Here is a 15,245-nt window from a genome sequence, read left to right as displayed (position 1 = left end):
CATTGACAGTGTATCAGTTGTGTACCTGGTATTAGGAAAGCCAAAAGAAGAAAGGAATGATCAGTGCAGCAGTAGCATTTACAGCAATAGCAACAACAGAAACCAGCAATCAACAACAACAAAAACCAGTGACAGATTATTAAAACCAAGCAGGAAATCCAGTTTGCAGCCCAGCAATACCAAAAAACAAGCACAGGCAAAGCAGAGAAGGAACCAGATGCAAGAAGGCAGTAGCCTCTGATTTTCGAAAGCTCAAAGAGAAACAGCCCCAGGATCTTAGTGTAAAGCTCAGCCTCAAACCCTCAATATCTCTGGAAATTATGTTCAAATTCCAGCCAAATCTCACTCTATATCTCTCTGAAGTGTTTTAAAGTTTCAGCCTAGAAATGACCTTATGATTACTTAGCTTCTTAGGGTAAAAAACCAGCCTATTCAACTCTATTCTCTGGACTTGTTGTGTGAAAAATCCAGCCTATGTGCTCTGAAAATAAACTGACCTTCTAAAGGTTGAAAGACCAGCCCAGTTTTTGTGTTTTTTTTTTAAATCTGAAATCCTAGTGTTCAGCCCCCTTTTTTGTTCTAAATGAGCCTATTTATAACCCACAAGACACCTCTAAGGTCTGCCTCGAACCAAAACAGATCCTATATCTGCCCCTGCCCCTTAACTTCCCATGCCTAAGTGTCTTTTCTTGATGTAAACTATTTTGCTCCCCATGCTAGCATGCATTGTCTCTATTTGTTTTAATCAAGAGTTATGGGAGGGGTTATAATATTCAAATAAACTCATGCTCTCATGTTATGCACCCCACTGACAATTAAACTAAGGTTAACAAATGACCACTAGGCAAACTTAAGCTTACAACCTGTTAAAATCCTATTAAACTCCTAAAATTACCCCTTAACCCTTGCATATTACTGTATTACCCTAAGCCTTACTTGTCTGAACTTACCAACTATATAAGCTTAAACTTAACACTGATTTCTGATTGATTTACTAGATTTCTATAGCTATATCCAATTCTCAGCCTAAGTTCAACATAAAATCAGATCACAACGGGGTGTCAATCAGATGAAATAAGTTGATCAAATTGGGAACCAATCCTGATCAACTTAAATCAAACAATCAACAGGGAGCAAATGATGAATCAGTGACAATCAGGCTTCTATGACAAACTATGAAGAACATGGGATTACTGACTGAACGAGCAGTCTAGTTCAAAGACAAAACTGAACATATTCAACAGGTTCATAAGTTAGCATAGCAGATGTAGAACTGATAAACATACATGGAGAACATCAATGAACTACTATCATGTTTCCTCTAATTTTTAAACAAATTAATTGACGACACTTATTTAACCGACTATACAAGCTATAACAGATAACAAACAATCAATAAACACACAAGCTAACAGGTGATTCTAGCGGCTTTGGACAAAACCGGGACTTTATACGAAACTAACTAATCGGCGAACTTGTTCGTATTGATTGTATAGTTTAAAGAACATTCAAATGAACAGAAGAAAGTTTCGACCAAATAAAAGGACTGGAGATCAACAGACTCGACAGAAAAGTCAAAAACTAAACTAAACATGAAAACAGATAAAAATCATAGAAGAACAAAAGAAAGGGAACAGCTACCTCAGGGACTCGAAATCAAACTAACCTAGGCTCGAACTCGGACTCGACCATTTTTGAGGTTGAATGGACCTTAATCGAGTGTTATCAACTGAGAACACTTCGACTAAAGTCGATTAGACCCCACATCGTCTTTTAATTTGGACAGATCTCAACTTTTGGTCTTTTAGGGTTCTTTGTGGTTTGATTTGGGATTCGTCCAGCTCCGGTCAGATTCAAACGGAACCAATGGCGTTTAGGGTATGAGGGAGGTCAGGAGGTGTTGTGGTATGAATTTGGGGTGGACTGGGATAGGTTTCCGTTTGGCTCGAATCTTCAAATGAATATTCGAGAAGATAGGAGATGATTCGAGCCAAATGGTCACCGGATCCGGAAAGAGGGTGGTCAGATGGTCTTGTGGTGTTAAGACGGTGGTCGACGGCATTGTTGCTGTTGGGTTTCAGGCGAGGGAGTCCTAAGGCGGCTAGGATTTGAAGGGTTGATCTATGAGACGATGATGAACAGGAGATGGAGGGGGGTTTGGTTCGGGAGCGTGGGATAAGATGAGGGATTTATATATGGGGTAGGAGATTAGATCCTATCTGTTGGATCAATCAAGATCAATGGCCAGGATTAAGGGAGCTAAACAATACGGTGTCGTTTGGTTTAAGTAGGGGGTCGGTTCGAACCGGGCAACGGGTCGGGTACGGGGATGGGTAAAGCCATGGGATCGTTAGATTAGATTTGATGGATGGCTCAGATCGAATGCCCTATGCGGCGTCGTTTGGGGGCATCTCTGAAAAGACTTGGTTTGGACTGGGTCAATGTAATTGGTTTGGTCCTGAATTTTGGTTTCACCCGGCCCAATCTGAGTTTCCTTGATACTTCACCCATTTTTCTTCTTTCTTTAATTACCAAAATTAAACAAAAATCATAAATAAATTGTAAAATCAAAAATAAAATGACACATATTATTTAACACCTGTAATAACTAACACACAAATTAAACATTAAATAAAATCACACAATGACAAGAAACACACATGCATATGTTTTTGTGATTTTCTTTTAACCAAATTATGGTTAATTAACTCCTAAATGTACCATTAATTCCTAAATGCATGTAATATGTATTTTTGTATTTTTAACTATAGCAAGGTGAGCATTACGGACAGAACAATTATCAAAATGTCACGCAAATTCTCAAAATTGTACCCGAAGGTAACTCGTTTTATTTTTTTCGATTTCTTTTGGAGTAGTTTCCGTGAAGCAAAAATCACGTGCTCACACCTGCCCATATAACAGAGGAATACATTTCAGTCTTTAAATTTCAAGTTTTGAAGTTGGGAGCCCGCCCATATAACAGAGGAATACATTTATGTCTTTAAATTTCAAGTTTGGAAGTCGGGAGCCCGCCCATATAACCGAACAATACATTTCAGTTTGTTAAATTTCAAGTTTTGAAGTTGGGAGTCCGCCCATATAACAGAGGAATACATGGAAGTTTGAAGTCAGTAAAGCAGAGGAATACCATCGAAATCCCCAGTAGGAAACAACAAGAATCCCCAGCAGAGGAAGGAAGTCCAAGACTCGATGGAAAAATAATGCGAAGCTCCCGAGAAGGACATAAGCAGTTCGAGATCGGCAGTCAAGGGAGAATACAAGACAAATCGGAAGTAAAGAAATACCAGAGAAGTCACCGAGACATCAAAGCAACAAGAGACACAAGAGCATGGCTGAAGATCTAGATAAGATTTTGTAATTCATAGACTATAGTTTAGTCTAGCTTCTTGTTTTCTTTCAGCATGGTGTAATAAGGAGGTCGGCAAGCAGTAATAACAGCATGCAACAGCAGTAACATTGCAGTCCCATGGTAGTCCCAGCTACCAAAACTTTCCGAACTACATTAACCTGATTCCCTTCTAGCCAGGGATATGTAGGAAACCATTGAAGCAATGGTTCGGTTAAATCTTTTTCAAAAAATGCTTCACACGGAGTACTCGGATGGGCAAAAAGCGCTCACTTTATCTTTGCACGAAAACTCTTCGTGTCTTCGGACAAAGAGGGGCAGCTGTAAGCACGTGATTTTTGCCCTATGAGAGAAATACTCCCAAAAAAATTCAAAAATAAAACAATTTTCCTTTGTGTGCAATTTTGAGAATTTTCGTGGCATTTTTGATAATTATTTGTATTTTGTCCATGCATGTTTATTTGTTAAATTAATAAAAATACAAAAATATGTCGCATTTGCATTTAGGATTTAATTCTACAATTAGGAGCAATTAAGTTTGTTTTTACAAGAACAAAAAATCATAAAAATATTGTACGTTGCATTTTTAGCATTTAATGTCCAAATTGTGTGATTTTATCGTAATTGTTATTTAATTGTGTGTTAATTGTTATTGAGAGTTAATTTACACTTTTATAAATCAATTTAGTTTTATAGGATAATTTAGGATTTTTAGAATTTAGTTTTAGTTTAACACAACAACAACAACAACCCAGTATAATCCCACAAGTGGGGTCTGGGGAGGGTAATATGTACGCAGACCTTACCCCTACCCCGAATGGTAGAGAGGTTGTTTCCAGGAGACCCTCGGCTCAAAAAAAGCAATAGGAGCCGATATATTATTACCATAAAAATGCTTAATAAAATAACAGCAATATATAAGAGATATGAAATACAGAATATGAAATACGAAATAGATGGCTGGTATAGTAAAACTAGAAGGTAAAGCCCTGCATCAATAGACGACCAATGACAAAATAAAAGAAGAAAAAAGAAGCAATAAAGAGGAAGAAAATCGGATTTGGCCACTTTTTAATTTAAATCAACCAGGCCCAAACCAATAAACTCCTACCGGGTCGACCCGGTCCGCCCCATAACCCCAAGTAAACACCCCCATCCTTTCTTCCATTTGGACATTTGTTTTGAAAAAACCCTAAAAAACCCAAAGTCACCCCCCCTCTTCTTCTTCTCCAAAACCACCCCCCTTCCCCTCATCCCAAGATCCCATGGCTGAGCCCAACCCAGCAGACCCCCCTCTCTTCATCTTCTTCGTCCAAACGAACTAGTCCAAAAACCAGTCGACCCCCGCCCCCGTCCGCCATTGACGAGCTCCGTCGACCTACCATGGCCGTTGCTTCACCTCCCATGGCTTCCTGCGTCGTCCAGCCAAATCCCCATCGTTGCTGCTTCTTCTTCTTCGTCCCCATACGTCCCAAACGACCATCTGCTAAATAACCTCACGTCCAAACGACCTCCAACCTCGTTCCAAGCTCCTTTCTGCCCTCCCATGGCTGAAACCATAGCTGCCCTCTCCCGTCAAGCTCCACTAGCCACTGCTGCTGCTTCACCTCAACACACACATGCACAGCCTAGCTCACGACCAAACAACCATCGTCCAGCCACTCCAACCCTCAACCAAATGACCATCATCGCTCCTGCTACGTCCAGCTCTCATGGCTGCCCTCTCATGGCCACTACCTCGTCGACCTCCAGCAAAGAACACACAGCCCCACTGCTGCTGGTTCCACGACCACACACACACACACGGAGGAAAAGCAAGGCAGTCCGGTTAAAGTCCGGCGAAGTTCTGTCAAGGTTTCATTTGGTTTTGTTTGAGTCCGTTGTTGTTCGTCGTTCGGTGAGGTCCAGTCTGAGTTCGTCAAGGTTAAAAGAGAAGGTGGGTTTTCATTGAAGTCGAGATCTGTTAGGTCGTTGGCAGTCTTGGTTCGAGTTTGCCATTTCCATTCGAGTTCATCGTTGGTCATTTCCGGTTAGTTGGTTTAAGTTTCATTTATGTCCGTATTTTGTTTGATATTCTCGGATTTGAAATCAGTATATGTTTGATTCTTTTCTTGTTCGTTGTTTATCATTTTTGATTATTTCTTCAGTTTGTTTTATGTTCTTGTTTAGTTTAATATATAAATTATTGGTTGTAATATTGTTAGATTTAATTTAAAGTTCAATTGATTATTGAGTTTAGTGATTTGAATCTACTTGTTTGTTATGTTCAATTTGTTACTGTTATTGAATCTGAAAGTATGTTTGTTGTTAAAAATATTGTTCAGTCAAAAATATTGAGTTTCTAGCCTAAATTTGTTCATGAAATTTGATTAGGAATTGGTTATAGCTACTGTATTTTGGTTAGAATTGATTAGGTGAATTGGTTATAGCTGATAGGGGTAGAATGGTAAATGACAGTATTTCCAGGTGTAAAATGGTAATTTCATTAATTTTAGAGACGTATTTTTGGAATTAAAAATTTGAACAATTATTTAATCTGAGTGTTCTATCCACTAAGCGCTAATATATTAAAATAATGCATAAAATAATATGTAGTGGGGGACAAGACATAATGGTGGGGAATTAAAACATTGTTTAATATAGTGGGGGACAAAGCATGCGGTAGTGGGGCAATAAGGGAATTAAATAAGGAAAAGATATGTGTTAATGGGAATTAATACATTGTTTAATATAGTGGGGAACAAAACATTAGGTAGTGGGATTCAAAAGGGGGATGGGTAGAAGATAGTGGGATTTAGTTTAAAGGCTTGAAGTTTGTAAATAAATAGGGAAGGGCTGGACACAAATAAAGGGGAGGTTTTTGTTGAATATTAAGAGGGAATTTTCGGAATATTGGGAGGGGATTGGCTGAATATTGAGAATTTTTTTTGAAGGAGATTCGAAAGAGAGAGTAGTATACACCCTATATACAATCTGCATACACTGGATATACAGAGGGGTCAGAATTTAAGGGTTAAACATTAACTGGTCTTTCAATCTAAAAAAGATTCACTTTGTTTTTACCCGTTGATTATTGTTGGTGTTTCTGGATTTTTATGTGGTTTGTTACATGAGTTTGGTTGGTTATTTGCTACTACTTCACTGGTTATTGTTGGATTTTTATTTTGGTTTTCAAATCTGTCACTGGTTGTTCCGTTTGCTTGTTGTTGCTGGTTATTGTTGTTGTTGTTGTGTTACATACTACTTTATTGACCTTCTTCTTCTTGTATTGGCAATACCAGGTACACAACTGTAACTCTGGCATATTGTAAGCTGAAATGTGAAAGCATGAATACATATGAAGAATGAAACTTTGAAGTTTTAATTTAGTTTTTTCTTTGTTTCTTTTACTAATTGTATTTAGTATATTTCATGTATTATTATTCTGTAAATTTCTGTCGCTTTGCATAACTAGGCATCTTGTAGTGATGTATTAAATAATACTTTGTTTTAACTTGATTATTAGGTAGTATATATTTAAGCATGCTCATTACTGTCAAACTGTTTAATAATTGGAATAAGAGGAAAATAACATAAGTTGGTTTTTAGTGAATCGGCTTGGCAAAACTGATTAAGTTCACTAGCTATGAAGGTTTTAATATTGTCAACATTAGGTTAATCGTGAACATGTAGCTTTAGTTAAAGCATGAATTTAAATTAATTTCGCGAATTAGGCATTATGGCATGATTTGAGTTCAAACAAGACGAGTTAATGTTTAAATTTAATAAATTTTCGAATATGCATTAGTAATTAAGATTGATTCTAATTTCAAATAGTTGTAAATAATTAATTCCAACGGTTCAAGTCATCTAACAATGCGAGTTTAATCTAGTTATAGGATAATTAGTTTCTTTTGAATATATTATTTGTCGATTCCGTATTGTATTTATAATTTCAATTTTAGTAATATTCCTTTCCGTTAACATTTGTCTTAATCTAGCATTTAATATGTTACGTTTTTTAAGCATGTAATTAATTAGGATTTTTCTCTTTTATTTTAGAGATGAATTTAATAGAAATGTAGTCATTTTAGGATATCCTTAAAATAAATGGGGCGTGCTTCGCCAAAATAAATAAAAAATTGCGGGGCCCTCAATAATTATTTGTTTTAAAATACTTAGATTTCGGGACGGGCTGTTTAGCAAATTTCACGGCCCTACCCAAAATAATAACAACGCGTTAGTCTTAGGCGCGTATTTAATAATATTATTTTCCTAAACTCGGGTGCACATTTATGTGACCCAAATCCAAATCTCAACGGAGTCGAAGTGTGTCGACGACCACGGGTACATTAACTGTAACGTGGTTCGAGATATATTTTCACGAGGTTGCAATTCTCGATAAAAAATAATAATAATAATAATAATAATGATAAAAGCGGTTAAAAGTTAAAATTCGCACATATGTTCAACATGTATTATATCAGATAATCAAGCCGAATATGACAGTTGAGCGACCGTGCTAGAACCATGGAACTCGGGAATGCCTAACACCTTCTCCCGGGTTAACAGAATTCCTTATCCGGATTTCTGGTGGGCAGACTGTTAAACAGAGTCAATATTTTCCTTGATTTGGGATTCAACCAGTGACTTGGGACACCATAAATCTCCCAAGTGGCGACTCTGAAATAAATAAATAAATCCCGTTTCGATTGTCCTTTAATTGGAATAAACTCCCTTCCGCGCCCCTTTGTTGGTGGCACGGGCGAAAAAGGAGGTGTGACACCTGCGCCTGTGATGATGAACCATAACTCAGCAGGCGCCCACTATGTAAATCTCGGGTCGGCCGTTCCTCAACAACAGTAGACGGGCCTAGAAAGTATGTATCCCAATCCACTCTAGAAAGGTCAGTGCCCGTGATAAATAATTGACCTGACGAGGTCACCTACGAAGTCCCTAGAGTAAGATCCATCCTAAGGCTGTATGATAGCATGTGCGTCTTATGTAGGTCACCCAGCAGATTAGCAGTAACATCATCAGCAGGGACCTCAACGCCCACTATCTGGGGACCACCTCCTCTCCGCCCACCGCCACATCGTCCGACACCCTCGCCTCGTTAGTCACCACCACCTCGTCAGGAACCGCCACCTCGCGCGACAACAGGGCCTCGCTCGTAGTGCTCTGGCTCTACATAATCAGCATGTCTGCAAAATGCTGATCCTCCCGAGCTCGCTGGAGTGTTCGGGCAGCCAACTCTACAAATCAATGACTGTAATCCTGCAAGGCAGCCGTAGGATCGCCGACATGATCCTGCATCTACAGTCCCATCTAATAGACTAAATGTAGTCTAATAGCCTGCACAACGTATAAAATATAAACTACATATATTGCACTAAGTTACAGTTATATAATTAATAATAAAAAAAACATACCAGGGCCTCGTGCTGCCCGGCGTATGGAACGTACCGACTACCAGCTTGATAAATAGGGTTCCCGATAAAAAGTCGGGTAACGTGGCGGTACTAGGACATATACCTCTGAATACCCACCTCCTGGATCTGTGTAGGTGGGGGCGGAATCATCTGATCTCGCTAGTCCCAAATATGAATCTGCGCCGCTAACCATGCCATAAATGCGTCGTCCACCCTAGAATGATCATCCCTCTGATAATGTCTAGGCTCCCATATAGTCCCCTCAGTATATATTGGGGCCAGACAAACTGGCGAAGTACCCGCTCCGAGGCATGATGCTCCACAATATCGAGGCATATGAGTGGGGCAGAAAGTGCTCTAAACTAGTCGGTTGCCCATGCAATAAGCTGGCAGGTCATCTATCAAATCATCGTCGTATGGCGTCTAGATGAACTATCAAATAAGAACACAAAACATGAGTATGCGCAATAATAAGTTAATCTATACCAGGTAAGTTTAGGTACATATTTACCTGTGCGCCCTCCAGCAGATCCAACACATCCCTGCAGAGGGGGAGATAATGATGAGTATCATACTCTCATGAAAGTGTACGGCGGAGAACCCACCTCATGGCTAGAGGGAGTTCTGAAGGTGCTACGTTAGGAGGTAATTGTGGTAGAGGTGGCTGAAACTGCATGAACCGCTCCCAGGCCCAAACCTAACATACAAAGTTGACGTCAGGTTTAAGATAAATTCTAACTAGGTAAAGTTGGAACTGATGAACAGATTATTCGAATATGTTGTCACCTGTAGAAGCGGCAAAAAATCACAAACATCTCTCTGAGTGCCCATGCTCGCCCATCACATCTGCCTGTACATGTAGGCAAGAACAACAACACCCCAGTTGTAATAAGGTAACTTATCTAGCAGCTGAATATGATGAAGAAATCTCAGGCTGACTAGGTTCACCGAAGTGTTCGGGAACAAGACCCCTCCAAATAGAAGAAGTAAACCGGGTAATATGTATCTCCTCTGTATCATCGGTGATATCAGGGTGGAGTACCTCTAGGTACTGTCTAATAGGGGTCAAAGACAACCGACTGGCACCCGACTAAAAAGTCTCGTCCTGTGTCCTGAAACCCGTGAGCTGCTACAACATGTCCAAATAATCATCGTGCGACATAGATCTCATAGCAATGGGCAGTGTAACGGCCATGCCATCAACGGGTAGGCCATATAAAACCTCTACGTCCTGCAGCGTGATGGTGGCCTCGCCAATGGGCAGGTAAAAAGTGTGCGTTTCCGGTCGCCACCGCTCAATCAATGTCGTGATCAAAGCCCAGTCGAGCTGCATCCGCCCGATCTCAATAATCCTATAAAATTTCGTATCCTGTAGGCGCTGGACTACACGCTCGTGGAGATCTCTGGGCCTCAAAAAATCCCACAGGTCGTCCACTCTCCTAGCGCGGAGAGTCTGGGACAGTAACTTTCCGTCCCATATATGGGCGGACCTATGATCGCCCTATAGCACTAATAGCTCACGAGAGTAAGGGCAGAGATGTATAGGCGGCGCGTCCATGTCGTCAACTGTAAATTAAACAACATTAATTGTATGTTTAATATGTAATTGTACAAAGTATATATACCTATTGGGTTCCATGCTCGATATTTGAGGCCCAGTAGCGCCAAATTATCATGAATAATTATGTGTATCAAATTCAATATTTTGATAATTTTGTGTGTGTTTGTTTTATAATTTATATTCTTAATTTTTAATTATTTAATTATACAAAGTATATATACCTATTGTGTTCCAGGCTCGATATTTGAGGCCCAGTAGCACCAAACTATCATGAATAATTATGTGTGTCAAATTCAATATTTTGATAATTTTGTGTGTGTTTGTTTTATAATTTAAATTCTTAATTTTTAATTATTTAATTGTACAAAGTATATATACCTATTGGGTTTTAGGCTCGATATTTGAGGCTCAATAGCACCAAACTATCATGAATAATTATGTGTGTCAAATTCAATATTTTGATAATTTTGTGTGTGTTTGTTTTATAATTTACATTCTTAATTTTTAATTATTTAATTGTACAAAGTATATATTTTCATCTACCAATATAAGAAATACTTAAACTATAGGGATTCTACGCTAAAATACACTACAGTTTACTACGCTAAAAGGTTCTACATTTTACTACATTAATAGATAATCTAAACTAAATATAAACAAAAAATACATTTTAATCATATAACATTCACAAAAATACATATAACATACTAGTCTCGCAAATAAAACACAAAACGACATGGAAACACTAATATATAAATCCTGATATTAATAGAAAAATTATTTCTCAATTTTACATTTTTTTAGAACACTAATATCTATGTTCGGATAAATATAACATATTAGTTTCGCAAATAAAACACAAAACGATACAGAAACACATTCAATCAACTAATATGCATTATTATACAAGTTTCGACATAAAATAAATTGAAATATCTCGATGTAGTGTTTTGTGTGAAAATTTGAGTCCGAAAGAGTGAAACCACAATAATATAATGCTCTACTACGATGTGGGACCTACGTTCTTAACGTTTTGTATGACGAGTGAGACCCACAATTTTTTTTAAAGAAGACAATGGGGTGGGGGGACCAAACAGGGAGGTTGAAGTAAAAAAAATGGGGAGGGCGATTCTGGTCGGGGAAGAAGACGAATGAGATTATTTAATTAGGGGTATAGCGTGGTGTATTTGTACGCTATATATATAGCGTAAACATATAGTACGCTATATTTGTCAGTAAAATCGCCAGTATATATAGCGTAAAAATACACCCCACTATACTTTAATGACAAAAGTTACTGTTAAAGTATAACGTGATATATTTTAGCGTTATATATGTAACGATAATTTTATTTTAACATTTATTTACTTGATTTGAGTCCAAAAGAACTGCAATTGAATTTCGGACTCTTGGTGGCTGTGCTATCCAAATTAAGGTCAAAAGTGTATTAAATTCTTGACGTTCAAGTACAAATTTTTGCAGTATTTTATGTGAATTCACGTGAGGCCTGTAGTCAAACAGAGTAAAGACTAGCTCATTTTCCGTATTTTATCTGTCACTATTTACATCTTTTTATAAAAGGTATGTAAAAGACGAGGTCATTTTCTTTTTCCTCTTTACTTTTCCTGTAATAAAATAAGGAAAAAGGGATTTTAATACCTACTCCCTTCTCTTTATTTCACATCCTCTAAATTATTGCAGATTAAAAAAACTAAAAATATAATGAGCACAATTTCCTTGAGTTTTGCTTTTCTATTTATTTTATTTTATCATCAAATAGATATAAAAAGTTTGAGACAAAGAATCGTTGAAAGATTTTTGCACGTTTATTAAGAATTTTTTTAAATATTAAATCATATTCTTATTTTACTATATTATACTTTATCTCCTCAAAACTTTTTTTTGAAAACTGACAAGGCTTTTTAAAAGGTTGTAAATATAAAAACAATTAAGGTCTTGTTCGTTTTCAGGAATTATTTTGAATCAAATTTATTGCCTAAAGCGATGGGCGATGGATCGCTTCGCCACACCAACCACAGTAGTCAATATTATCCTTAGAGAATATGCTAAACACAGTAATTATTCTTGTCACGAGGACCAAGTCATCTTTTCCTTTTCAGTCTTTTCCATATTATTTAAATTCGTTACTCTTTACCGTTAAAAAAATATATTAACTTAATTAATTGTTATTTTGACACCTTGAAATATATAAATAAGGACAAATATTGAAAAAATAAAATTAATTCTTTTTTAATAATATAAAAGAAACTTATTTTAAACTAAAATAAAAAAATAAAATGATCACTTATTATAAATAACAATTGTCATAAGCTATAATGTATTTTTTTATCACAAAAGTGAGTTACAATAAAGTAAGAGCCATGCAAGTCGCATGTCTCTGCTTTTGAAATTTGCGCTATACGAATAGAAAATAGAAAGTTGTATCCTCATTCACGTGACTTAAAATTCAACTAACACTGATAAAAGGTTCTGGAAAAGTGGTAAGTACTCCTTCATTTTTAACCATAAGTCTAGGATTCGAGTCTTGAGTATGGAGTCGCATTTGTTAGAGAGCGTTTTACCCTTCAATGTGGGACTTCCCGGGCTCCAATCCAAATTTAATCGGGCCCGGATACCGAATATTGGATGGAAACCAAAAAAAATTGAACTCACAGCTCAGTGCCTATTGTTAATATCCTTCAGCTTTATGCTTTTTGATTAGAGATTCCTTGCATCAGAGGCACATTGGATTTGAAATTTACTAGTTCAAAATCTTTTAAATTACTGAATTTTAAATTAGTAATTTGTACGTATTTAATAAATTTCTTAAGACATATATAAAATATGGATCAAAACTATTAGATTAACCGAATGCGCAATCCATATTCTAGCTCTGCCCTGCCTTACATGCCCCAATATGAAGTCCAATCGATGACCAAATTAAACTATTCTAAACTTTTTTACAGTTCACAAGCGTTTGAAAGAGAAAAGGACGATAATCCAAAAAGTAAAGCTGCACGCCCCATTTGCTTGCCTAAAGACAATAGAAACGTCAATCAATATATTCATATAATTATTGCATACTTTATTCTCCGGGGGAACAAACATTTTATGCAGTCGTAATGTTTATCCTAAAAATTGGATAACAATTAAAATTATAATGTGAATTTAAGGACATGTCCATTTACCTAATACCAATTGATAAACATAGAAATTAGCAATAAAGATTAACAATGAGATAAAGCAAATCAGTCTTGAAACGTGATTTAGCCCTCGAGCTTAGATGCCCTCGAATTGATCGGTGCCCAAAATAGTTAAAAAGTAAACTGATGAATAAGAATATAAGCTAGAAAGTATTGTATTGCTTTGATACGGGTGAATGTAAGATTATTACAAGATGATTAAGACTCTCTTTATATAGTAGATGAATCCTATTTATGGTACAATTCTAATTACGGAAGTAAATCCCATGATTAACTAAATAACCGCCCTTGATTTTATCTCTTCCGAGATTTACACCATGATCTTCGACCAGTAATGGATATCTTGCCTTTCTGTTATTGTGATTTACTTGATGTCTGTCTCCTTTGGTCTCGATCGCTACTGGCCTCGATCTTCGATAAGTGCCTCAGTCCTCGAACTCGGTGCTTTGTCCTCATATCTCGATCTGGTCCGTTGCGAGGCCACATTCGACGCAATTCCCTAGCCTCGATCAAATAGTACAATCGGGTAGGTCCAATTTTAACCATATACATAGTCCCCTCATTTCTTGAAGTGTAATGAGAAGAAACGAATTGAGCCTTTGATTTTGTACCTTGACCTGTCATGACGTCATCTTCATGACGTAAGCGACGGGAGTGACTGAAACGTCCCGTCAGCTCGCATATCGAGGCATTAAATGTCTGTCAGTTGCTGTCCCCCATTATTGATTTTGAACCGTCATCTTCTTCCTATAAATGTGCTTTCCTTCTATTTTGTCCAAACTTTACTCTTAATCTCCGCCCTAATCTTCAAAGCTTTTCACTTCCTTCAAGCCCTTCCGTGCTGCTTAGTCTCTAGGTTTCGATATCAACCTTTCCTTAAAACACCAGACCTCATTCGCTTCTTCCTTCTTTCAACTTGCAGAGATGGCAAAAACGTCCAAAACTGTTCCACAAAAGGAGGGTGCATCTTCATCGCGGTCGGCCGACGATAAAACACAGTGGAGTCGTGCCCTGAGAAGTGCGTTCTGGAGGGGGTGTGATCTTACTTCCGACTTCAAAGTCGAGAAAACTTCATCAGTCCCTAGCCGGTGCGAGTCGATGTCGAGATATATGTGCTCGATAACTGAGAGTGACCTTGAGCAGGTAAAGAAAGACTGTAATTGGGAGAAGAAAGAGGTGGTGATTCTGAATCCCGATGAAGATATCACTACCCACGTGAAAGGGTTTCTAAGTGTTTACACTTGCCCTTTCACGTTGGGCCCTGTCACTCCCGTCATCATCGATGTCTACCGTCAATACCAGATAACCCTAGGTCAGATCCACCATTCCTTTTGGTGGATTGTCATTTTGTTCCGATCTTACGCGAGCAAAAAAGAAGGGATTCCTTTCACCCTCGACCACCTCATCAGGATGTATAGGCCCCATCTTTTTCGAGGTGGGTTGATAAAGCTTTAGCGTCGGGCCACCAAGGTGCTATTCTCGAGCATATACTAGGACAAGGATCGAGGATGGATGGATCAGTTCGTTCGAGTGAAGACTTCTGACATAATTCCGTTCTAGAAGATTCCATTTCCCAAGAAGTGGAATATAAAGTGTAAGTTCAATCCTTCTTTTAGCTTCTATTTATTGTTTTATTTCCTTTACTCTTCCTCATCGACATCCTTTCTTATGATGTAGCGGTCGCTTGGATACCTGGTGTGATT

Source organism: Nicotiana tabacum, chromosome 6, assembly GCF_000715075.1.
Source record: "Nicotiana tabacum cultivar K326 chromosome 6, ASM71507v2, whole genome shotgun sequence".
Lineage (NCBI taxonomy): Eukaryota > Viridiplantae > Streptophyta > Magnoliopsida > Solanales > Solanaceae > Nicotiana > Nicotiana tabacum.
Note: the sequence above shows the minus strand (reverse complement) of the source record.